Raw genomic sequence first — 21,310 nt, 5'->3', positions numbered from 1 at the left:
ATAGAACTTCTATTAATTAGAAACGAGCACCGGCGAAAGTAAGCATTTGGCGTTTCATAGAAAATAACGTTTTTCTGGCGGCGCCTCAACTTGTCGGCGGCTCAACTTGGCCTAATCCTGCATGGGGAGGGCCATAAGAAAGCTTTACATTTCACACATGCATTGTATACGGTCAAACCATGGAGGTATAAAAATATTTTTATACCTCCATGGTCAAACCATGGAGGTAAAATAGCCTTACCTGCCGCTGGAAAAGGTTGCCATGTTTATGATATTTCGTGTGCTAATCGAGTCGAATGCAGTTTTAATGATGCACTCTTGGCGTTCCATATCTGTTCGTTTGTTCGTGTCGGCACATTCAGTATCAAATGGCGATATTTCTGTATTTTTTCAATCAATTGCTTGCTTGCGAGTATTATATAAGGTATGGTTTAAAGATCTTTGGTTATGTTCGGCTTCGGGATGTTATACCATACTTAGGCCTAGGCTAGGCTAGGCTATTATAGGGGTCGTCGGTTTCGTGTTATGGGTCGTCCAATTCTAGGTCGTCCAATTCTAGGTCGCCCGGGTCGTCCAATTCGAGGTCGTCGCTTTCTACACACCCTAATTCTACGTGAATTCTGCTGTACGTGAGCTAGCCTTAATAATACCGCCTGATTACGGTATATAGGCCTACAGTATTAGCTTCAGAATAAATGACGACGCATTCTACAGATATTAAAACAAAATGAAAATATTAAATTGGCTTCGTCGAAATGTTGTACCTTGATAGACAGACCCCCAAGCAGACAGCCCACATTACTGTACAGACAATCTGCACTGCAGCACAATCTATTGGTTTTAACTGTACACGCGGTGATTCAACTAAAAGTAGTAAAAACATTTTGGCACACTTCAAGGCGTATCATATAATTTGCGGACCATGACCGAAGCACTTCCGCTTCGATCTATTCGACGAAAATCAAAAAAGGATAACTATTTTCTGCTTTATATTAATTTAATGTAATAGCTTGATCTAATAACAGGCGTAACAACACAGAATACATATTGTAGTTTAATACTGGCTCAAATATGTTTGTTTTATATAAACTGTATTTTACAAAATTACAATAGAACTTCATTTTGCAATAGTACCTAATTTGGCGCCTTAGACGCCAAATTAAGTGCGGTACCTCATTTGGCAGTGGTACCTCATTTGGCGTGACAGGGCCAACTCGTTCGTAGTGGTAGTAGGCCTCTATCATTTCCAACTCCAAACAGAAGAAAAAATAACATCGCAAAAATGGCATCTTCTTCCATAGTGTATAGATGAAACAATGAAACCCTTAAAATAACTTTTATTAAATGAACCGAGAACAAAATTAACACAATGCAAACGTGAACGAATACAATAATGAAAATGGTAAAAACCGCGCGAATACATCGGACAGCGAGGAGGCGACGATGATTGTTGACAACTCCGCCAATTCAAGCGATCAACGATTTGACCTTTTATCCTAGCATGCACTGTGTGTTGATGAAACTTCCGGTACAACACGGTATCGTGATTTCTAGTGTATAGTACAGTAAACAACAGCAAACGTTAAGGTGGGTTGACCTCGGTCCCAACAACACGCTAAAAATTAAAGCCATGTTCAAATTTAGGGTGTTGTATAAACACGACCTTCAAGTCAGAGGTTATTAGCGGATATTATCCTGTCTCAAGATTGTTCAAGTCAAGTTTAGTTCTATGTAAGTTTACAGTTGCTGCTACCATCGTGTTATTAGTGGATATTATCCTGTCTCAAGATTGTTCAAGTCAAGTTTAGGCCTAGTTCTTAGTCTGGGCTCCAGACGGAGTTTTGTAAAAATATAAATATTTTTGCACATATGGCGTTTCATACGTGTATTACTTGAGTTTGGATACTCCGTCTGGGGAAACACGCATAAGTCACGTGGTTTGACACCAAGAATTCTTGGTGCATAAATTATCCAGTTGACTAGTTTCAGCCGCATGCCATTGGCTACTCACTCGTACATCGTTTTAATATTCATATTTCAGAATTTCAAAGACTCAACGTCTAAGACGATGCGCATGCGCTATGTTACGTTTAGACAATGTGTACTTGGCCGGGTACATTGATGAAAGTTTCCGAAGGCTAAAAATGATTTTATATGCCTAGTAGTCTGGTAAACATTTGATGAGATTTTTCCCAAGAACATGAAAACTCGTCTTGATATGATAGGCTAGCTTCTCCGCCAAATCAAACATTGAATGGATCATTTATTATGCGAAAAAAATTAGATTTAATTCCCACCCAGACCCTGTCCTGTTCTGTGTGGTGGTGTAGCCTGTTGTGTGCCGGTCGGTGGTGGTATGTAGGCCTACCTTATTGGCGTTTTATTTGGAAGGTCATACGTACGAGTTGAGTAGCCCTACGAAGGAGGCCTAGGCCAGGACTAAACAATTAATAAACAAAACAACTTGGCAACACGATTTTATATTTCAACAGTTGTTCAGTCTCATCGTACATTCAGCATACTGTACGTACGTACTCGATCTTTTTCATTTTGAAACAAAATGATCATTGGTTGATTCGAAATCCATATTTACATACCGCCCGCCCCATATAGCCAAATACGGTATGATAACCACGTCATTCTTATTGGATGTTTGCGGTTTGCAAATCGATTTCTATACGTGTTTCACAAGTCTGTATTTTCAGACAAAAATCGCGGTCGAAATAAAAACAAATAAATAAAAAAAAAGACAATAAATACAGACTTGGGGCAAGTCTAGCCTAGTTCTATGTAAGTTTACAGTTGCTGCTACCATCTCGTCCAAGTCAGAGGTTATTAGCGGATATTATCCTGTCTCAAGATTGTTCAAGTCAAGTTTAGTTCTATGTTACATGTAAGTTTACAGTGTTATTCAAGTTTACAAACGCTACCCAGGCTACTTTCAAATACAATTATTTGGATTTAATCGTTTTACTTTATAGTGATTTTATGTTCAATTGGTTAGCAGATAAAAGGTATGTTATTTCTACATTATATTACTCTATATGTTTAGAACGAGATTATTCACACTTCTAGTTCATTCGGCGTGAGTAGCAACAAATTGACGACAATCATCACCCCTAAGTTGAAACTTTGAATCAAATATCAACAAAATATACAATTGTGTTTATTTGCATGGTATCGCACACGTCATTGTCTTACAACAATTAAATAATTTTAGGGTGGGACAGTACCTAATTATAACATTCGTATCGAGCAACCGACCAGTGATTTAGTATTATAGGTCGTCAGCCGTCCCAACCGATCTTAGTCAGTTATAAACATTTGAAAATAATTCAAAATCTAAACTTATACAATGTACCACAAATAACATTTTGTTGCCATAGGCCTAATTACAAGAACAGTTCTAATATTCCAATAACGGGGCCACCAGGACGAGGAAGCTTGACACTTATTAAGCATGTGTGAATATTGTATGAATAAATATTGCAATAGAACTATACTGTATGTATGCATCTACGGTGTCTCTTATTAAGCATGTGAATTGTATATATGCTGTGTGTACAGTTATAGTTTACCGTATTTTCTGCACTTAATTTCGGACAGAGACTAACTAAACCTTTTCGACATCCAGGAATTATTATAGAATATTATATATTATAGAATTGATGGAGTTGTGGCTACCAATTCAAGGGCCCTGGGTTCAAGTCCTGTCATATGTCAGGATTTTTTCTAATGACAAATTACAACTCCACTCCCAAAGACTTGTAATAAGACTCTGTTAAGCATAAGTTTCCTAAAGAGAAAGAAAGTTATGAAGATGAGATAAATTATAAAATAAAATTAATATTAATCCCTACCGTTTCTCGACCCTCAGTCACCGAGATTAATTTGTTTAGCATTGGGAGTACATTAAAATAAAGTATGTCAATTAAGGTCCAGGGACCACCAAATGGCCATTCGTAAGTTTCCATCTCTTTACCAACTTTCAAGGAAGTGGCCCAAATAAATACGCTCAAATTGAATTAGATAGTATTTATAAGCATTTATATACATCCACATCGTATTTTCGATTTGTGTGTCATCATTATCAACTGTCTTTTACGTTTTCTATTACTTTTATTTTGTTTATGTGCTTGTGGAATTAACATTTTTTTAGATGACAGAGATACCACCTAATTTCACTATCATGGGATGCCCATTGACATCCTTATACCAATACCACCAGCGACAGACATTTTGTCTGCTGCAATGCCCGTCAGACCCGCCGAGGGAGGGCCTAAAAATGGGGTTAGCATAGAATAGTAAGGTACCACTCAAAATTAATGCCAAATGAACAAGTTGTGTTCATACAATACTAAATGGGTAACGACAGACTAATTGTCTGCTGCACCGCAAGTGCCAGACACCCTAAAGTTTGACTGGAGACCCCCTTCCCCCAACTGGCATAGATTAGATATTGTAGATACCACCAGCAACCAAGGCAGTGGTTGTCTATATAGGCCATTTCATATTCATTACAGGTTGGTTGCTGATGGTATCTACAATATCTAAGGTTACATATGGTATACTTATGGTAAGGGGAGTCTCTAGTTAAACTTTAGAGGGTTCTGCCTGGGCCAAGGATAGTGTAATAGGTCATTTCGTATTCCTTACAATGTGCTAAATCATATAACATTGGTTGCTGTCGTTGGTGATATTGGTATATATATGGTATATATACATGGTTACGTAAACAAGAATAGAAAAAAAAAAAAAATCAATTATCGTAGAGTATATAATAAGCATCATTCAGTTAAACTATGTCTCATTTGAGGCTTAGGGAGTGAAAGAGTGTGAGTTATAACCATATATGGCGGCACTAAATCAGGATTGAACCCCGGACCTTAGGATTGGAAGGCAAACACCAACCTCTATGATACAGCTCTACTCCAATGGCTGTCAATGGTGAAAACATAACGGCACACAACATAACATAAACATGCTTCGTAGTTTCTTTTCTCCAACTACAATTTGGTTTTTAATTACTCCTGTAAACAATGTGCATTATGATGATTACGTCATTTTATAGACAAAGGAAACTTTATAGTATGCGTTTTCAAAAATAGGTGAATAAACATATACAGTACATATTTGTTTTTTTATTGACGAGGTTGTAATAGTAACTTCAGTAACTATTACAGTATTTATTTGTTATACGACACAAGACAAGTGTATCTGATAGGTACGTACATTTATTCGAAAAAATAAGTCTAGATAGATAACTTAGGCGTCTGAAATCACGGCCCAACAAATCAGTACTCATGACAGCAATTCGATCTAGTTTTGTTCACACAAATGTTTCCAGGAATTTTAACACCGCAACCAATGATTAGCCCTAAATATTTAGTAAACTGTATGATAATCCCTAGCTTAATAAGAGGTACACTATACAGTTTAATTCAGTGCACAAACTGCAGTGTTCGCAGCTTTCACGCTACAGTAATTTCACTGCAGACTTCGTACGCAGTTGTTTACCGCTTGAAGATTTGGACGCTTACACTGTAAAAAAAAATTGTTAAATTTACGGTAAAAAGCTGGCAGCAGTTTTGCCAAGGAAAACCCGTAAAATTTACGGTTAAACTGTAAATTGTGTAACGGTCAAAAACCGCAAAACTAACATTTGTTTGTAATTTATTTTACGGTTAATTGTATTTTGTTCTACAATATACTGTAAAAAAAATTTTCAATTTACAGGATTTTGTAAACAAAATTACATTGAAATTTAAAATAATTTACAGTAGACTGTATTAAAACAGTTTCCCGTAAATTAAATTACAGTGAACTGTTAAAGAATTTACGGTTTTCCAAAAATAACCATGTATTTTACGGTTTTTCCTTGGCAAAACTGCTGCCAGCCTTTTACCGTAAATTTTTCAATGTTTTCTTTTCTTTGTATACAGATGAGTCACATACAGTGCATCAGGAAACAAGTTTTTCATCTACGATAGCAATATTTAGATTTTTACTCCGAAATGTACAACACTTTGTATTTTCACATTACTATGTAAGACTGAAATGAATAAAGCAAAGCATTGTTATGGTTAACAAGGTACACTATTTATTACACATTCTACGATTCTATTACCAGATTACAGGATAAAGTCCTAAATCACATATTACAAACCAAATTTTATTGTTACACGTAATAGATTTGTACTTTTTGTCTGTCTGTTGTATAAAAACTAAACAAATTCTAGTTTTCTTTAAATTAATGTATAAATGTAATGAAATGTACTTAAATTTGATTATGAATTGCAAAAAGATTATTATTGATTTAAAAAAAAACAACAGTGGCCTGCATCGTCAAAGATCAAAGTCCAGGAGCCTATCCTGGCAAGTCAATGCTCATTGTCATGTTGCTTGATGAACATGCCTGTCAAAATTATAAAAATATATTATAAATAAAATTAAATATTAATTATTCCACAACATATATTACAGATGAATCAGGCGATACAACTGTAATGAAATGTTAGCTTCAATTCAAGGTTAATTATAATTATTTAAACTGTATAATTATAATCATAAGCGTATTGTTGTTCGAGCAAATCAAAAGTGCTTACTACAATAAAGCACAGGTAACTCACACCCATGGCCGGCTTGCAGTGTTGTAAAAATAACATGAACACTTTAGTTGCTTTAAAGCTATATAATACACACAATACTTTTATAGCCAGGGTTATTACACATTTCTTGGTAGTTATATTAACTGCAAATGATCTACAATTTAAAAATTTAAAAAATACAGTATGTACTGTATTTATCATATCCTAATATTACTTGTATTGTAGGTTTTAAATTGAAGGGGTGTTAGATTTTGACTAAATATATGTTACCATTTTACACCCTAAAAATAAATGTCCCTCCTTCCCTTCTGAACATTTCTTTGAATAAATACGGTTTCTATGTATGCAAACACTGATAAATGTACCTTTGCTAGGGGTTCTACAAACAATCAATTTTAATTAATTAAAAGAAAGTGTAAATGGGCTGAGCCAGATTGTTGTAATTTTTACCCAAATTAAGTCATTTTAAATCTCAAAATAAATCATGATTAAATTCAAAATAAATATTTAAACCACCTACTTTTTATGTAGTCCATTCCAGGTCACTCATTTTGTTGATTATGGTGAGAACCTTAGGATGTATTGAATAATTCTTCTTATTTTTTCTGACTGCTGATTTTGAACCTTTGTCAGGATTCATTAGCATAAAGCATCTGAAAGAAACAAAATAATGTAGTTTATCATAAATTTGATACTGGAAAAGAATAAGCAAATTGCATTTTATTAGGAAAAAAAATAAAGCATTCTAATATTTATAGTTGTGAACTGTTAAAAAGCTTGCTTTTATAGTCACTTTCAAATGAAAGACACATTAATATCACCAAGTGTTATATTACATTTGGTCTAAAAATAATTAAAAACACTACTGTAGATGTTCAAATTCAAGCCAGTAGCAGCATAAAAGCCAGTGAAACTATACAATAAGTATGCAAAACATACCTTTGAAAAAATCCATCGTAGCTGCAACATCTCAGCATTATACTGGATTCCAAAACAGTAGTATGCAGCGAACAGCATTTCTAATCCAGACACACACACACGTAACAATGTTATTATTAATACAACATGGCCACAACAGCCAGCATCCACTTTGATGTTGTTAAAATTTCCTCTGTAAATTAAGAAAAAACCTAATAATTTTTTACAACATAACAAGCACACTTTTATTTGATACAAGAAGAAGTCTAAAAAAAGAGAACCTTATTCTCAAGATGTTTCAATGCCAAAATAAACAATGCAAGGACTGGCTTTCTTTCTCCTTTTCATTTAAAGTTTGCAACACTTTAACATACTCTACTACTACTACTGGGTGGGCATCATAGTCTGGACTAGTGAATCCTAGCTCGGCTAGTAGGCACTAACCAACCCAGGGCGGGAGGGGCCGCCGGTCCCAATTACATTAAAAAAAAAGTTGTATGTAGGCCTAGCTACTGTAGGCCCTATATAGTAGTTAATAGGCATAATTATTGTTATTTAATAATTAATAACTATAAATAATGTCAATTCCTGAAAAGATACTAGGCAGGCCTAGGCCTACTTGTATACAATTTATGGTGGAATAATAATATTTAATATACTATAGGTTAATTAAATAGAAAAGTACATTTTAATTACTTTATTGAATAATGTTAAATTCCTGAACAGTGAAAGTATACCGTATTTAACATGGTGGCCTATATAGGTCGGGATCCTATAGGTCTACTACTACTACTACGGCTCCCTTTCACTTTCATCAACAACAAGACCTAGCTAGGCCTACTACTAGCCAAGCATTTGTATTTTGTACTGTACGGCCTAGCCTAGGCCTACCTCCTGACTGCTGAGTCCTGGTCTAGCTAGAGGCTTTTTAGGCAGGCCTGTATTGTGTACAGTAGGCTATGTCAGGCCAGAGTCTGAGAGTAAGTCAAGCCTAGCCTGGCTCTCTTTAACAGTTTTAACATAATATAGGCCTACATTTAGAGTGTTGACAAAGTGCGAGGCATGCCAAATATTTGTGCGAGGCATCATTTTATCATTTCCAAAAGTGCGAGGCATATAGTTTACAATTTCAAAACGGTGCGAGGCATATCTTAACGTGCTAAATGTATGCTATATTATAGGCCTAATAATCAATCGATACAAGCGTATCTAAATAGATTCGTGTATACACTCATCATGTTGTTTATTTTTATGTAACGATTGTTTTTTCATTCAAGTCATATCGTGTCAAATTTTACTTTTACAAAAGTGCCCAAACTACGGTTAAAAAATCTGAACGACAGTCTTCAACTTTCGATAAACAATAATTGTTATAGCGACACACTCATCAAATGACTGCAATGTTTGTTGGCATTTCGAGCGTGTTCACTCACATGTCTCTCGAACATAGCAGAGTGAAAATAATATTTTGTCACACCCCTGCGCCTAGATCCGGTAGACCCGAGAGATGGAAAATCCCTCTTTACTATTAGCAGGTAGCGGAATGATTCAGCCCTCAGCTCAGAGGATTGTGGTGCATTCCCCTACTATAGCACGTGGTTTCAGCAGCAACGCACAGACTTCTCTCTGAGCGGCGTGCCAAAGACATTTTTGACATTCCATTCTCTAGGAACAACACGTGTACCTCTCTCGCAAATAAGGTGAACAGCGATTGCCAGGACAAGTTCAATAACTGGCGGTGAATAAAAGGTAACTGATATGCCGATCCAATAACATGCCGCAAAGAAAAAAATTGCGACAGAATTCTGGAGCGCCTTTGAAAAAAGACTTACGTCCGACAATTGTAATACTAGGCCTAAAATTAAACTTTAGCTAATAATTTTTATTATGCTTAGCCCTAACCTAGATAAGAGGCCTATGTAGAAAATAATTTAATCAATTTTGATATAATAATAATTGGTGTAATATTTAATAATGATACACTATTCCTGTTTTAGTAAGCTAAGTATATTACGAACGATTTTTATTTATTGTTGTCCATGTACGTACTAATAAACGTGGCGCTAGTTTCCTTCGCTTGTATTTTTACTCCAAATTTGATAACTAACTTTATCGTGTGAATACCTTAGAAGTATACCTCATGAGTACTTTAATGAAAGAATCACATAAAAAGTAACAAATAAATCCTTAAATTAATGATTTTACAGGCGTGTTTCTCGCACACTGTTCGCGAATTTCACTTATTCAATGTTCAATATTTTTGTTTCTATGGAGCGCCAAAAGAGCAACGATAATAGAGGACTAAAACTCAGTAGAATGCGTCAATTTCTCATGCATTTATTGGTGAAAAACACGTTTTATTTCAATATATTTGTTAATTTGTCAATAAAAATGTTGTAATATGTTACTGCTGATACTGTTCTGTTTTCTTCAAAGAATAATAATCGATCCTAAATCAACATCACTACCTAGTCTAGACCTAGGACATCCTACTAAGGATATTATGATGAATTTTTCTATTTTATTCTTTAAAAGGTTAACGAAACCGTGTACATTATCAACAGTAACATTTTTCCTTACTGACAGTGACAAAATCTATTGAAATTGTACTTGATTTTCACCAAATAATGCGTTAAATATAAATGGATTCCACAGAGTTTTTAGCCCTCTAATTAATTTTGCTCTTTTGGCGTTCCATAGAAACCAAAATATTGAACATTGAGTGTGCGAAATGCGAGAAAAACAACGTCTGTAAAATCACCAATTTAATGGATTTATTGTTACTTTTATGTGATTTTTCTTCATTAAAGTAGGCCTACTAATTCTAAGCTGTGGTATTCAGGATAAAGTTGGTTAAAATACAAGGCAGGTGCAAAAGGAAACTAGCCTAGCGGGCCTAGGCCTAGGCTACTTCAATTTCGGTGATTACCTGCCTTGCAATTTTGAGAAATGATAAAATGATGCCTCGCATTTTTTGATGATGGTAAAACGATGCCTCGCATAAATTTCTGACTTGCCTCGCATGCCTTCCCCTGCTTCGCTGCCTCGCACTTTGTTACTACCCGATACGATACTTTCTACAGTTGGCCTAGGATTCTTCACGCGATTGCCTTCGCGCACTCTTCTTCACACAAAATGTGTCGAGTCGAGGCTAATCGACAGCTAGGCAAGACATTAAACTAAGTAGCCTAATTCATTGGACATAGCCCAAAGAAAGCTTAGACCCACAAGAATAAAGAATGTGTATAATTTGTGTACTGTATTTTTTTTAATTCTGCTATTTTATTATCAAACAATGCATGTACTCAAAGGAACTTTAAAAATGCGCGTATTTTATGAACACATGAGATGGGAAGATTAGACCCACGAGAATAAAAACTGTATTTTTGTGTAATGTTTATTGTTTAATTTTGCTGACTTATTACTCGGATTGTGTCATACCTAACACACACACACACACACACAGCTCTACTAGAATAGACATATGTTTAGAGACTAATAATTAGGCCTAGGCCTAATAGTATTAATAGAAACTATAATTTTAACACGTAATTCTTTAGTAATAAATTATATTAAAAACACTATCATAAACTAAAGGCTAATTATTTCGACAACAATCCACACAAAACGCCGCTATTCTTCTATGAAATCGCACGCCGCAACAACAGCGCGGAGATAGGCCTAGAATCGTACCACCGCACTAGTCTTGTGTAATCACTTCTTGTTGCTATACGCTTGGGTGCACACGGAACAAGAACATTTAACTGATGAATTATTCATGTTTATTTTGTGACGTTTCATGAGGGGTCCCCAACTTATGTACGAAAAAAAAAATCGCGACCCGCGCGGGGGCCCGGGTAAATTTCAAATCTGAACACAGACGACGCATGCTCAGATTAATTTAATTACAGCGCCACCAACGAATTGGTACAAAAAATTATTACTTACAGTAAATAGTTGTAAAAAGGCGGAAATTAACAGTAAACGACTGTAATTAGTAAAAACGGTCGTCGGATGTAATTTTTTACAGTCAAAAAATTGTAAATTTAACAGTTTTTTTTTTACAGTGTACATTATTGATAGGATAGTCACATTATAGCGGTGTCATGAACACGGGATCAGATAATTCAAACACAAGTTTAATAGTAGAGTAAAGCAATGCTAATGCATAATATACTGTACAAATGGTAAATATGTGATAACCGTTGTTACACAAAACCCTATCTGCACTACTTGTGTTACGATTACAATCTGATATAATGAAAGTTACCAGGCATATGTGTGTAAACCGTGTGGATCTGTCTCGCTGCGCTAGTCAAATTTACATGGACACCCAATTATTTTTCCAATTAAATATCATGTTTTGTTTAATTATATAAAACAAAATTAGACTTTTTAGTTTCCTCAATATTTGGACTTTAAAATGATATGTGATTTTAAATGTATAATTAGATGTGATATTTGTATAGCCAATTTACAATCGGGTTGAAGACCTGCTAGTCCCTCTCGACGGCGGACACGCAATATAATTTTTTTTTAAGTGCATGGACTCTACGCGTCGAAGTATGGGTGGCTACACTGTAAAAGGTAGCAACATTGTGATTTCCGATGAGATAACACATATTTAAGTGATGTGATTAATGAAATAATATGAAGCTTTCATTTCTAAACATTTTACCGTTTGAATCAGATACATCCGACGATTATTAGTGGAGAGAACTAAAAAACACGCTGGAAAATGGGGATTTTTGCACAATTTGGCCGCGTTTTCAAGGTATACAGCGCTTTTGTCGCTTTTTTTTTACGGAATAAAATTGCAATATGTAAAACGTGGTTTTTTTTTAATTATCAAAAGGGATCATTGTCACAATCTGGTCAAAAGCCATATATATTCTATCTCTTAGTGTACGTGAATTCTGTAATCCGATTGGTCAATAATTATGTATGAGATATAATTCCGTATTACGCCCATTTACTCAGTCAAGCGGATCAGAAGGGTAATATATCCCGTATTACCTGTTTGATGTTTCTACGCGCGCGTTGTTTATGTATTGTATTTTTATTGTTGAGCGCATGCGTAGTTGTGATTTCAACCATCGAATATGAACCCGTATTCGACAGTCCGTCAAAAAAGCTTTATAAATTGTTTTTTTTTTGTCTTTGTCTCTTGTTCTTTGTCTCGTGTACACTAAGAGATAAAATCGTATTAGATATGAAACAGAAAAGGTAGGCCTACATCGTATAATAGAATTTAAACAGAGTAGCAGGCCGATTAACATACATCTTAAAATGGAATTGCGAAAAATAAGTAACGCCGTGGGTTCGAACAAACTCATGAACAATTTGGTACTGTATTTGGTAAAACATTGAAAGATGTACGACTTAGAACCAGTGTAGGTATAGGGAGAATGAAGATGAAAGGAAATAGTATAGTAAGATGTACGACTTAGAACCAGTGTAGGTATAGGGAGAATGAAGATGAAAGGAAATAGTATAGTAAGATGTACGACTTAGAACCAGTGTAGGTATAGGGAGAATGAAGATGAAAGGAAATAGTATAGTAAGATGTACGACTTAGAACCAGTGTAGGTATAGGGAGAATGAAGATGAAAGGAAATAGTATAGTAAGATGTACGACTTAGAACCAGTGTAGTTATAGGGAGAATAAAGATGAAAGGAAATAGTATAGTAAGATGTACGACTTAGAACCAGTGTAGGTATAGGGAGAATAAAGATGAAAGGAAATAGTATAGTAAGATGTACGACTTAGAACCAGTGTAGGTATAGGGAGAATAAAGATGAAAGGAAATAGTATAGTAAGATGTACGACTTAGAACCAGTGTAGTTATAGGGAGAATGAGGATGAAAGGAAATAGTATAGTAAGATGTACGACTTAGAACCAGTGTAGGTATAGGGAGAATGAGGATGAAAGGAAATAGTATAGTAAGATGTACGACTTAGAACCAGTGTAGGTATAGGGAGAATAAAGATGAAAGGAAATAGTATAGTAAGATGTACGACTTAGAACCAGTGTAGTTATAAGGAGAATGAGGATGAAAGGAAATAGTATAGTAAGATGTACGACTTAGAACCAGTGTAGGTATAGGGAGAATGAAGATGAAAGGAAATAGTATAGTAAGATGTACGACTTAGAACCAGTGTAGGTATAAAGAGAATGAAGATGAAAGGAAATAGTATAGTAAGATGTACGACTTAGAACCAGTGTAGGTATAGGGAGAATGAAGATGAAAGGAAATAGTATAGTAAGATGTACGACTTAGAACCAGTGTAGGTATAGGGAGAATGAGGATGAAAGGAAATAGTATAGTAAGATGTACGACTTAGAACCAGTGTAGGTATAGGAAGAATAAAGATGAAAGGAAATAGTATAGTAAGATGTACGACTTAGAACCAGTGTAGGTATAGGGAGAATAAAGATGAAAGGAAATAGTATAGTAAGATGTACAACTTAGAACCAGTGTAGTTATAGGGAGAATGAGGATGAAAGGAAATAGTATAGTAAGATGTACGACTTAGAACCAGTGTAGGTATAGGGAGAATAAAGATGAAAGGAAATAGTATAGTAAGATGTACGACTTAGAACCAGTGTAGGTATAGGGAGAATAAAGATGAAAGGAAATAGTATAGTAAGATGTACGACTTAGAACCAGTGTAGGTATAGGGAGAATGAAGATGAAAGGAAATAGTATAGTAAGATGTACGACTTAGAACCAGTGTAGGTATAGGGAGAATAAAGATGAAAGGAAATAGTATAGTAAGATGTACGACTTAGAACCAGTGTAGGTATAGGGAGAATGAAGATGAAAGGAAATAGTATAGTAAGATGTACGACTTAGAACCAGTGTAGGTATAGGGAGAATGAGGATGAAAGGAAATAGTATAGTAAGATGTACGACTTAGAACCAGTGTAGGTATAGGGAGAATAAAGATGAAAGGAAATAGTATAGTAAGATGTACGACTTAGAACCAGTGTAGGTATAGGGAGAATGAAGATGAAAGGAAATAGTATAGTAAGATGTACGACTTAGAACCAGTGTAGGTATAGGGAGAATGAGGATGAAAGGAAATAGTATAGTAAGATGTACGACTTAGAACCAGTGTAGGTATAGGGAGAATGAAGATGAAAGGAAATAGTATAGTAAGATGTACCGTACGACTTAGAACCAGTGTAGGTATAGGGAGAATGAGGATGAAAGGAAATAGTATAGTAAGATGTACGACTTAGAACCAGTGTAGGTATAGGGAGAATGAAGATGAAAGGAAATAGTATAGTAAGATGTACGACTTACAACCAGTGTAGGTATAGGGAGAATAAAGATGAAAGGAAATAGTATAGTAAACCAAACTTGAAAACCTTAAATATATTTCCTGATGGAATCAATGCTTACAAAATAAATAAAACGATTAAGTTATTGTGAAATGGCCATATTAAATTTACAGAAATGTTTAATGTATCACTTTTACTATAATAATAATAATATTAATGTGAAGTATAGAGAAAATGTAAACATGCTATGATAGTGATAGTATAATTATTGAAATAAAAACAAAAGATGATTTTAGTGATTAATGGTAATGATAGATGAGTAAGTACGTATACAGAAAATAACAATGTCGATATATGAATAGGGCATATGATTAAAAGAACTATGATAAGTATCAACCCATGCTATGCAACGGTGAATGCTTGGCATATAATGAACAAGGTACCATGCGAATAATAAGAACTATGATAAGTATCAACCCATGCTATGCAACGGTGAATGCTTGGCATATAATGAACAAGGTACCATGTGAATAATAAGAACTATGATAAGTATCAACCCATGCTATGCAACGGTGAATGCTTGGCATATAATGAACAAGGTACCATGTGAATAATAAGAACTATGATAAGTATCAACCCATGCTATGCAACGGTGAATGCTTGGCATATAATGAACAAGGTACCATGCGAATAATAAGAACTATGATAAGTATCAACCCATGCTATGCAACGGTGAATGCTTGGCATATAATGAACAAGGTACCATGCGAATAATAAGGACTATGATAAGTATCAACCCATGCTATGGAACGGTGAATGCTTGGCATATAATGAACAAGGTACCATGCCAATAATAAGAACTATGATAAGTATCAACCCATGCTATGCAACGGTGAATGCTTGGCATATAATGAACAAGGTACCATGCGAATAATAAGAACTATGATAAGTATCAACCCATGCTATGCAACGGTGAATGCTTGGCATATAATGAACAAGGTACCATGCCAATAATAAGAACTATGATAAGTATCAACCCATGCTATGCAACGGTGAATGCTTGGCATATAATGAACAAGGTACCATGCGAATAATAAGGACTATGATAAGTATCAACCCATGCTATAGAATGGTGAATGCTTGGCATATAATGAACAAGGTACCATGCGAATAATAAGAACTATGATAAGTATCAACCCATGCTATGCAACGGTGAATGCTTGGCATATAATGAACAAGGTACCATGTGAATAATAAGAACTATGATAAGTATCAACCCATGCTATGGAACGGTGAATGCTTGGCATATAATGAACAAGGTACCATGCCAATAATAAGAACTATGATAAGTATCAACCCATGCTATGCAACGGTGAATGCTTGGCATATAATGAACAAGGTACCATGCGAATAATAAGAACTATGATAAGTATCAACCCATGCTATGCAACGGTGAATGCTTGGCATATAATGAACAAGGTACCATGTGAATAATAAGAACTATGATAAGTATCAACCCATGCTATGGAACGGTGAATGCTTGGCATATAATGAACAAGGTACCATGCCAATAATAAGAACTATGATAAGTATCAACCCATGCTATGCAACGGTGAATGCTTGGCATATAATGAACAAGGTACCATGTGAATAATAAGAACTATGATAAGTATCAACCCATGCTATGCAACGGTGAATGCTTGGCATATAATGAACAAGGTACCATGCGAATAATAAGAACTATGATAAGTATCAACCCATGCTATAGAATGGTGAATGCTTGGCATATAATGAACAAGGTACCATGCGAATAATAAGAACTATGATAAGTATCAACCCATGCTATGCAACGGTGAATGCTTGGCATATAATGAACAAGGTACCATGCGAATAATAAGAACTATGATAAGTATCAACCCATGCTATGCAACGGTGAATGCTTGGCATATAATGAACAAGGTACCATGCGAATAATAAGAACTATGATAAGTATCAACCCATGCTATAGAACGGTAAATGCTTGGCATATAATGAACAAGGTACCATGCGAATAATAAGAACTATGATAAGTATCAACCCATGCTATGCAATGGTGAATGCTTGGCATATAATGAACAAGGTACCATGCGAATAATAAGGAAAGATAAAAAAAACCTAGATCTTCTTCAAGCTATTGCTAAAAATAAGTAGAGATGAGCAGGCCACGTTGCAAAACTCCATGACAATAGATGGACAAGCAGGATTACGGCTTGGCAATAAAAGATGTGATGAGAGATAACCGGAGCAAATATAAAAGCAACTGAGTTCTATTCTCAGACTGAGAATAGAAAAAGAGAGAAATGGAGAGCTTTGAAGGAGTGATATGTCCTGCAGTGGAAAAAGAAAAAAAGCGTCATCACCCGCGTATATATTTTATAATATGCTAAACAACTTTAACTTGTGTTCATACTAGATATCTTCGATTAATTGTGATGAATTAGATACATTTTGGTGATGTATAACTTTATATTTTAAATCCGAACATGAACGAAACGATTTTAAATATTTTTTAAATTTTCTACCGTCTTTTTAGTAATTATTTGATAGATTATAATTATTAAGACGTGGTTTAGTCCTTCTAGCCCCAAGTCTGTCGCCTGTGATATTAATAATTAATTAATAGGCCACAACCTCCTTATAAATGTCTGCAATTGATTACATTTAGTACATGTAGTTCTGACTTGCAGTAATTTCAACCATGATCCTTTTTTTAGATTGATTTTTCGTAGACATTTTAGGCGTACATTCGTACCGTACCGTATTTATTCGTGACGAAAATAAAGCCCATGTGGTTTGTTCAAATAAATACACGTCGGTATTACTTTTTAAATCATTATTATATGGATTTATAATTATATTATTAATGTTAGCATGGACTCACGTCAGTAGTTTCCCAGGTACGTCTTCTCAAGATTGCGCCCTCTCCACACATGGTTCTCGAATACACAGTAATTCCAGCGTAAAAAAACTTGTGATTTCAAATGTACGTATCGCAGGATAATACATTGTCGTTTTCATAAACGAATAAATAGACAATATGATTTATGTAGTCAAATTAGGTGCATTTATACCAATGTAAACCACATACAGTGTGTTCATAATTGGCGTCAACGGTCATAAATTGTATTTCCGGTCATTTTATGTGAAAACGTTTCATTACTACAAATATAAATGTATTTATTCTGAACAAAATGACACCAAAATCGATTGAAAATGACCAGTAGTTATAGAGATAATATACAAATACGAGGTCAATGGTCAAACTGAAAGAAATGTCATTTCTAGTCATTTTTGGACGAAATTTTTTATTAGAGCAAATAGAAATATATAGTTTGTGAACAATTTGAGACCAGTTAATTCTCTAATGTGTATAGTTACCAAGATATGAACATTTTTTTTTGTTTTTGTGGTGGCCATTTTGAAATCAAGATGGCCGCCATACCGGACATTGGACACTTTGGCACCCCCGATATTTTGAATCTATATACATCAAAGAAATGTTGTGCCAAGTTTCATGCACACCTCATGGCATTAACTGCTCTACTTTTAGTAACGAAATATTGTTTCATGTTTTATAGGCCTATAAATATACATTTTATTAATTTTATTGTTTGTTAGGCAGGATAGTCAGATGCTCACATCACTATGAACAATGTCTTGACAAGTTAGTGAAACAGTGTGGTGATAGGTGATGTGAGATTCCGTTTTCGGACTTTTTCTGTTGTCTTGGTCAATTTATTCGGTTTTTAGGCTATTTCATGGTTTATTTTACATCAACATTTTTTCATTTTCACACTTGTGCTAAACAGCGCATAGAGACTATATTTGTATTTTGCGCTATATAAATTTAAAACCATAAAACCATAAACCATAAATAACATACCACTAAATAAAGCAAAACATTTGCGATTTAATACATTATTAAAACTGTCTCTGTTATAGTAGATTGAAATTGTAAACTTTGTAACGATACATCACTACAACGTTTATATTTTTTATGATTATTAATTAAAACGTTGCAACTGTCACTAATAAAGTTTATTTGTATATTATGTGTTTATATATCTAACAGTAGAGTATGGCGCGCCAAGCTGTCATTTATTCAGAAATAAAGATATCTTTAAAACTAATTAATAGACATAGGCCTATCTCTATTTAAAACTAAGGTATCTCTATTAAAAACTAAGATATCTCTATTTAAAACTAAGATATCTTAGTTTTTAATAGAGATATCTCTATTAATCGAGATCTCTATAAATAGAGATATCTCTATTATTAAAAACTAAGATATCTTAGTTTTATTTAGAGATATCTTAGTTTTTAATAGAGATATCTTAGTTTTAAATGGAGATATCTCTGTTAACAAAGATATCTCTATTAATAGAGATATCTCTATTTAAAACTAAGATATCTATATTTAAAACTAAGAGATAAACGAAATTTAAGCTGGAAACCCCACATCAAATATATATGTAATGAGATTTCTAAGGCCTTTGGTATCATCTGCAAAGTAAAAATATTTTTCCTTTACACATATATTAATAAATCTATATTATAACGCTCTTATCTTGCCACATCTTCAATATAGAAACATTATATGGGCAAATGAATACCCAACACATTGAATTGAAAAAACTACATAAGTCACAAAAATTAATAGTTAGAATAATAACGAACTCGAAAAGAGATACTAGATCACGTACCCTTATTTAAACAATTTAACCTACTCACAATTTACGATTTAAATAAGTTACAGGCTGTAACTTATTTAAATCGTAAATTGTGAGTAGGTTAAATAGACAATATGTTTTATGACTCAATATCATCTTCGACAATTAGGCCTACTTGATCAAAGTTTAAAAAGTGAACGCGCAAAAACCCTTAGAAATTCATCGAAAATGTGCATACCATTCTCCAGACTTGCAATAAGTCACACAGATTCATATTCATTCACGGACCAAATACATGGAACGCGCTCTATAAAACCAATAGCTCAAAATCTCTATAGGCCTACTCTGCTAAAAAAGAAACTAAAGAAATGATATTGAGTACATACTTGTTATGCCTACTGAGTCGCTCACGATCGGCATAGTGCTTCCAAGGGACAAACAGGATTCATCCTGTTTTTGTCCTTTTATACTCACCTGTGGTGGTCACTATTAAAGTAGAAGACATTTTTCACCGTACCCCACAGGGGAGCGCCCCGCCGGAGGTGCTTACCGGTCGTGGGCGACCATGTTGAAGTACTTATGAAGTACTTACCAGTGGAAGTAGAGTCAATGGAAAGAAGACACAACGTGACAGTGACTGCAACAACTACTAATATTAACATAACTGCTCCTACAATAATGGCCATAATATGTTCTTCAATCCAGGATTTGCACCCTGACCTATCTTGTTGCTTTACATCTTGAAAGACAAAACGTTTGGTTGCCCCACATCTTATTTCACCCGATGTATTATCGTTTGCCGTTCCGTGAATTGAAATAGTGATTGCCTCAACGCCTGTGTTTCCATTTGTTTCTTTTCCACTACTCATAATTCAAATGTAATTGATAGATTTCCCCGTTAGTGTTTCGTGTCCAGTGTTTATGACTGTCATGTATCCAAATATCAAATTACTGTATAACACACTGGCAACATAAATGATATTAGCTACAGCAAGTAGTCATGGAGACGAAATAAACAAGGAAACACACGTGTCAAGTTTCTTTGGAATACAAAAATATTCTTTTGCGTGATAGTAAGTCTAGAAGAGAGTTTTCTACTAAGATAGATATGATCAGTGCCATAAAAATACAAACAATAACTCATAAGCCAGTCTAGAATAGCACATTTTGATTAAATTAAGGTGAGATAAAGATTGAATATGGCTATTGCTTAAAATCAAGAAGAGCTCTGTTTTTTTTGTTTTGTTTCGCTAACCATCCTAAGACGTATTTCATCAATGCACCCAGTAAGTTTGTGTGTAGCAGCAGATAAATCATCCTCCGACCTATGATCTAAACTGACATACAATTGACTTGTGTATAATTATGCGATATCATCAGCATGACTTCTATACGAAGCCATGCTATTATAGAATCTGTTACCAACAATATGGCTGCAGTAGCGTGCTCAAGTTAGTGTTTTTACCAACCGACCGACCAACCAACCGACATAGTGAGCTCGCGACTAAAAATAGCATTGTTGGTATTATCTATAGGCCTCCCAATAGCTCTTTTCACCCTTTCATAAACATTTCTAGCTGCATTGATACAATAATAAAAAAAAATATTTGTCTGTGAACGTGCCTGAACTCTATCGACACAAACCCACCCAGGTAGCAAGCCCATATGGGGCCCATATATATAAATTACCTGGGCAAGTTTATGTTGGCTATGGAATATTCAACCCATATGGGGCCCAGGAGGGAAAACACACATATAACCTGCCCACATTTTACCCACATGGGGC

At 34.7% G+C, this 21,310-nt stretch overlaps 1 long non-coding RNA gene across 1 annotated transcript; it reads right to left on the bottom strand.

Annotated features, from left to right (window-relative positions):
* Positions 1–3,760: 3,760 nt before the first annotated feature.
* On the bottom strand, positions 3,761–8,568 carry LOC140046568 (uncharacterized). The gene is made up of 4 exons (XR_011844813.1): positions 8,418–8,568; positions 7,548–7,719; positions 7,129–7,261; positions 3,761–6,415 (listed from the first exon to the last, which is right to left on the bottom strand). It is a non-coding gene; the product is annotated as an uncharacterized lncRNA (long non-coding RNA).
* Positions 8,569–21,310: the final 12,742 nt, after the last annotated feature.

This window comes from Antedon mediterranea, chromosome 1, assembly GCF_964355755.1.
Source record: "Antedon mediterranea chromosome 1, ecAntMedi1.1, whole genome shotgun sequence".
Classification (NCBI taxonomy): Eukaryota; Metazoa; Echinodermata; class Crinoidea; order Comatulida; family Antedonidae; genus Antedon; species Antedon mediterranea.
The sequence above is the reverse complement of the archived record's forward strand: the minus strand, read 5'-3'. Positions and strand labels throughout refer to the sequence as shown.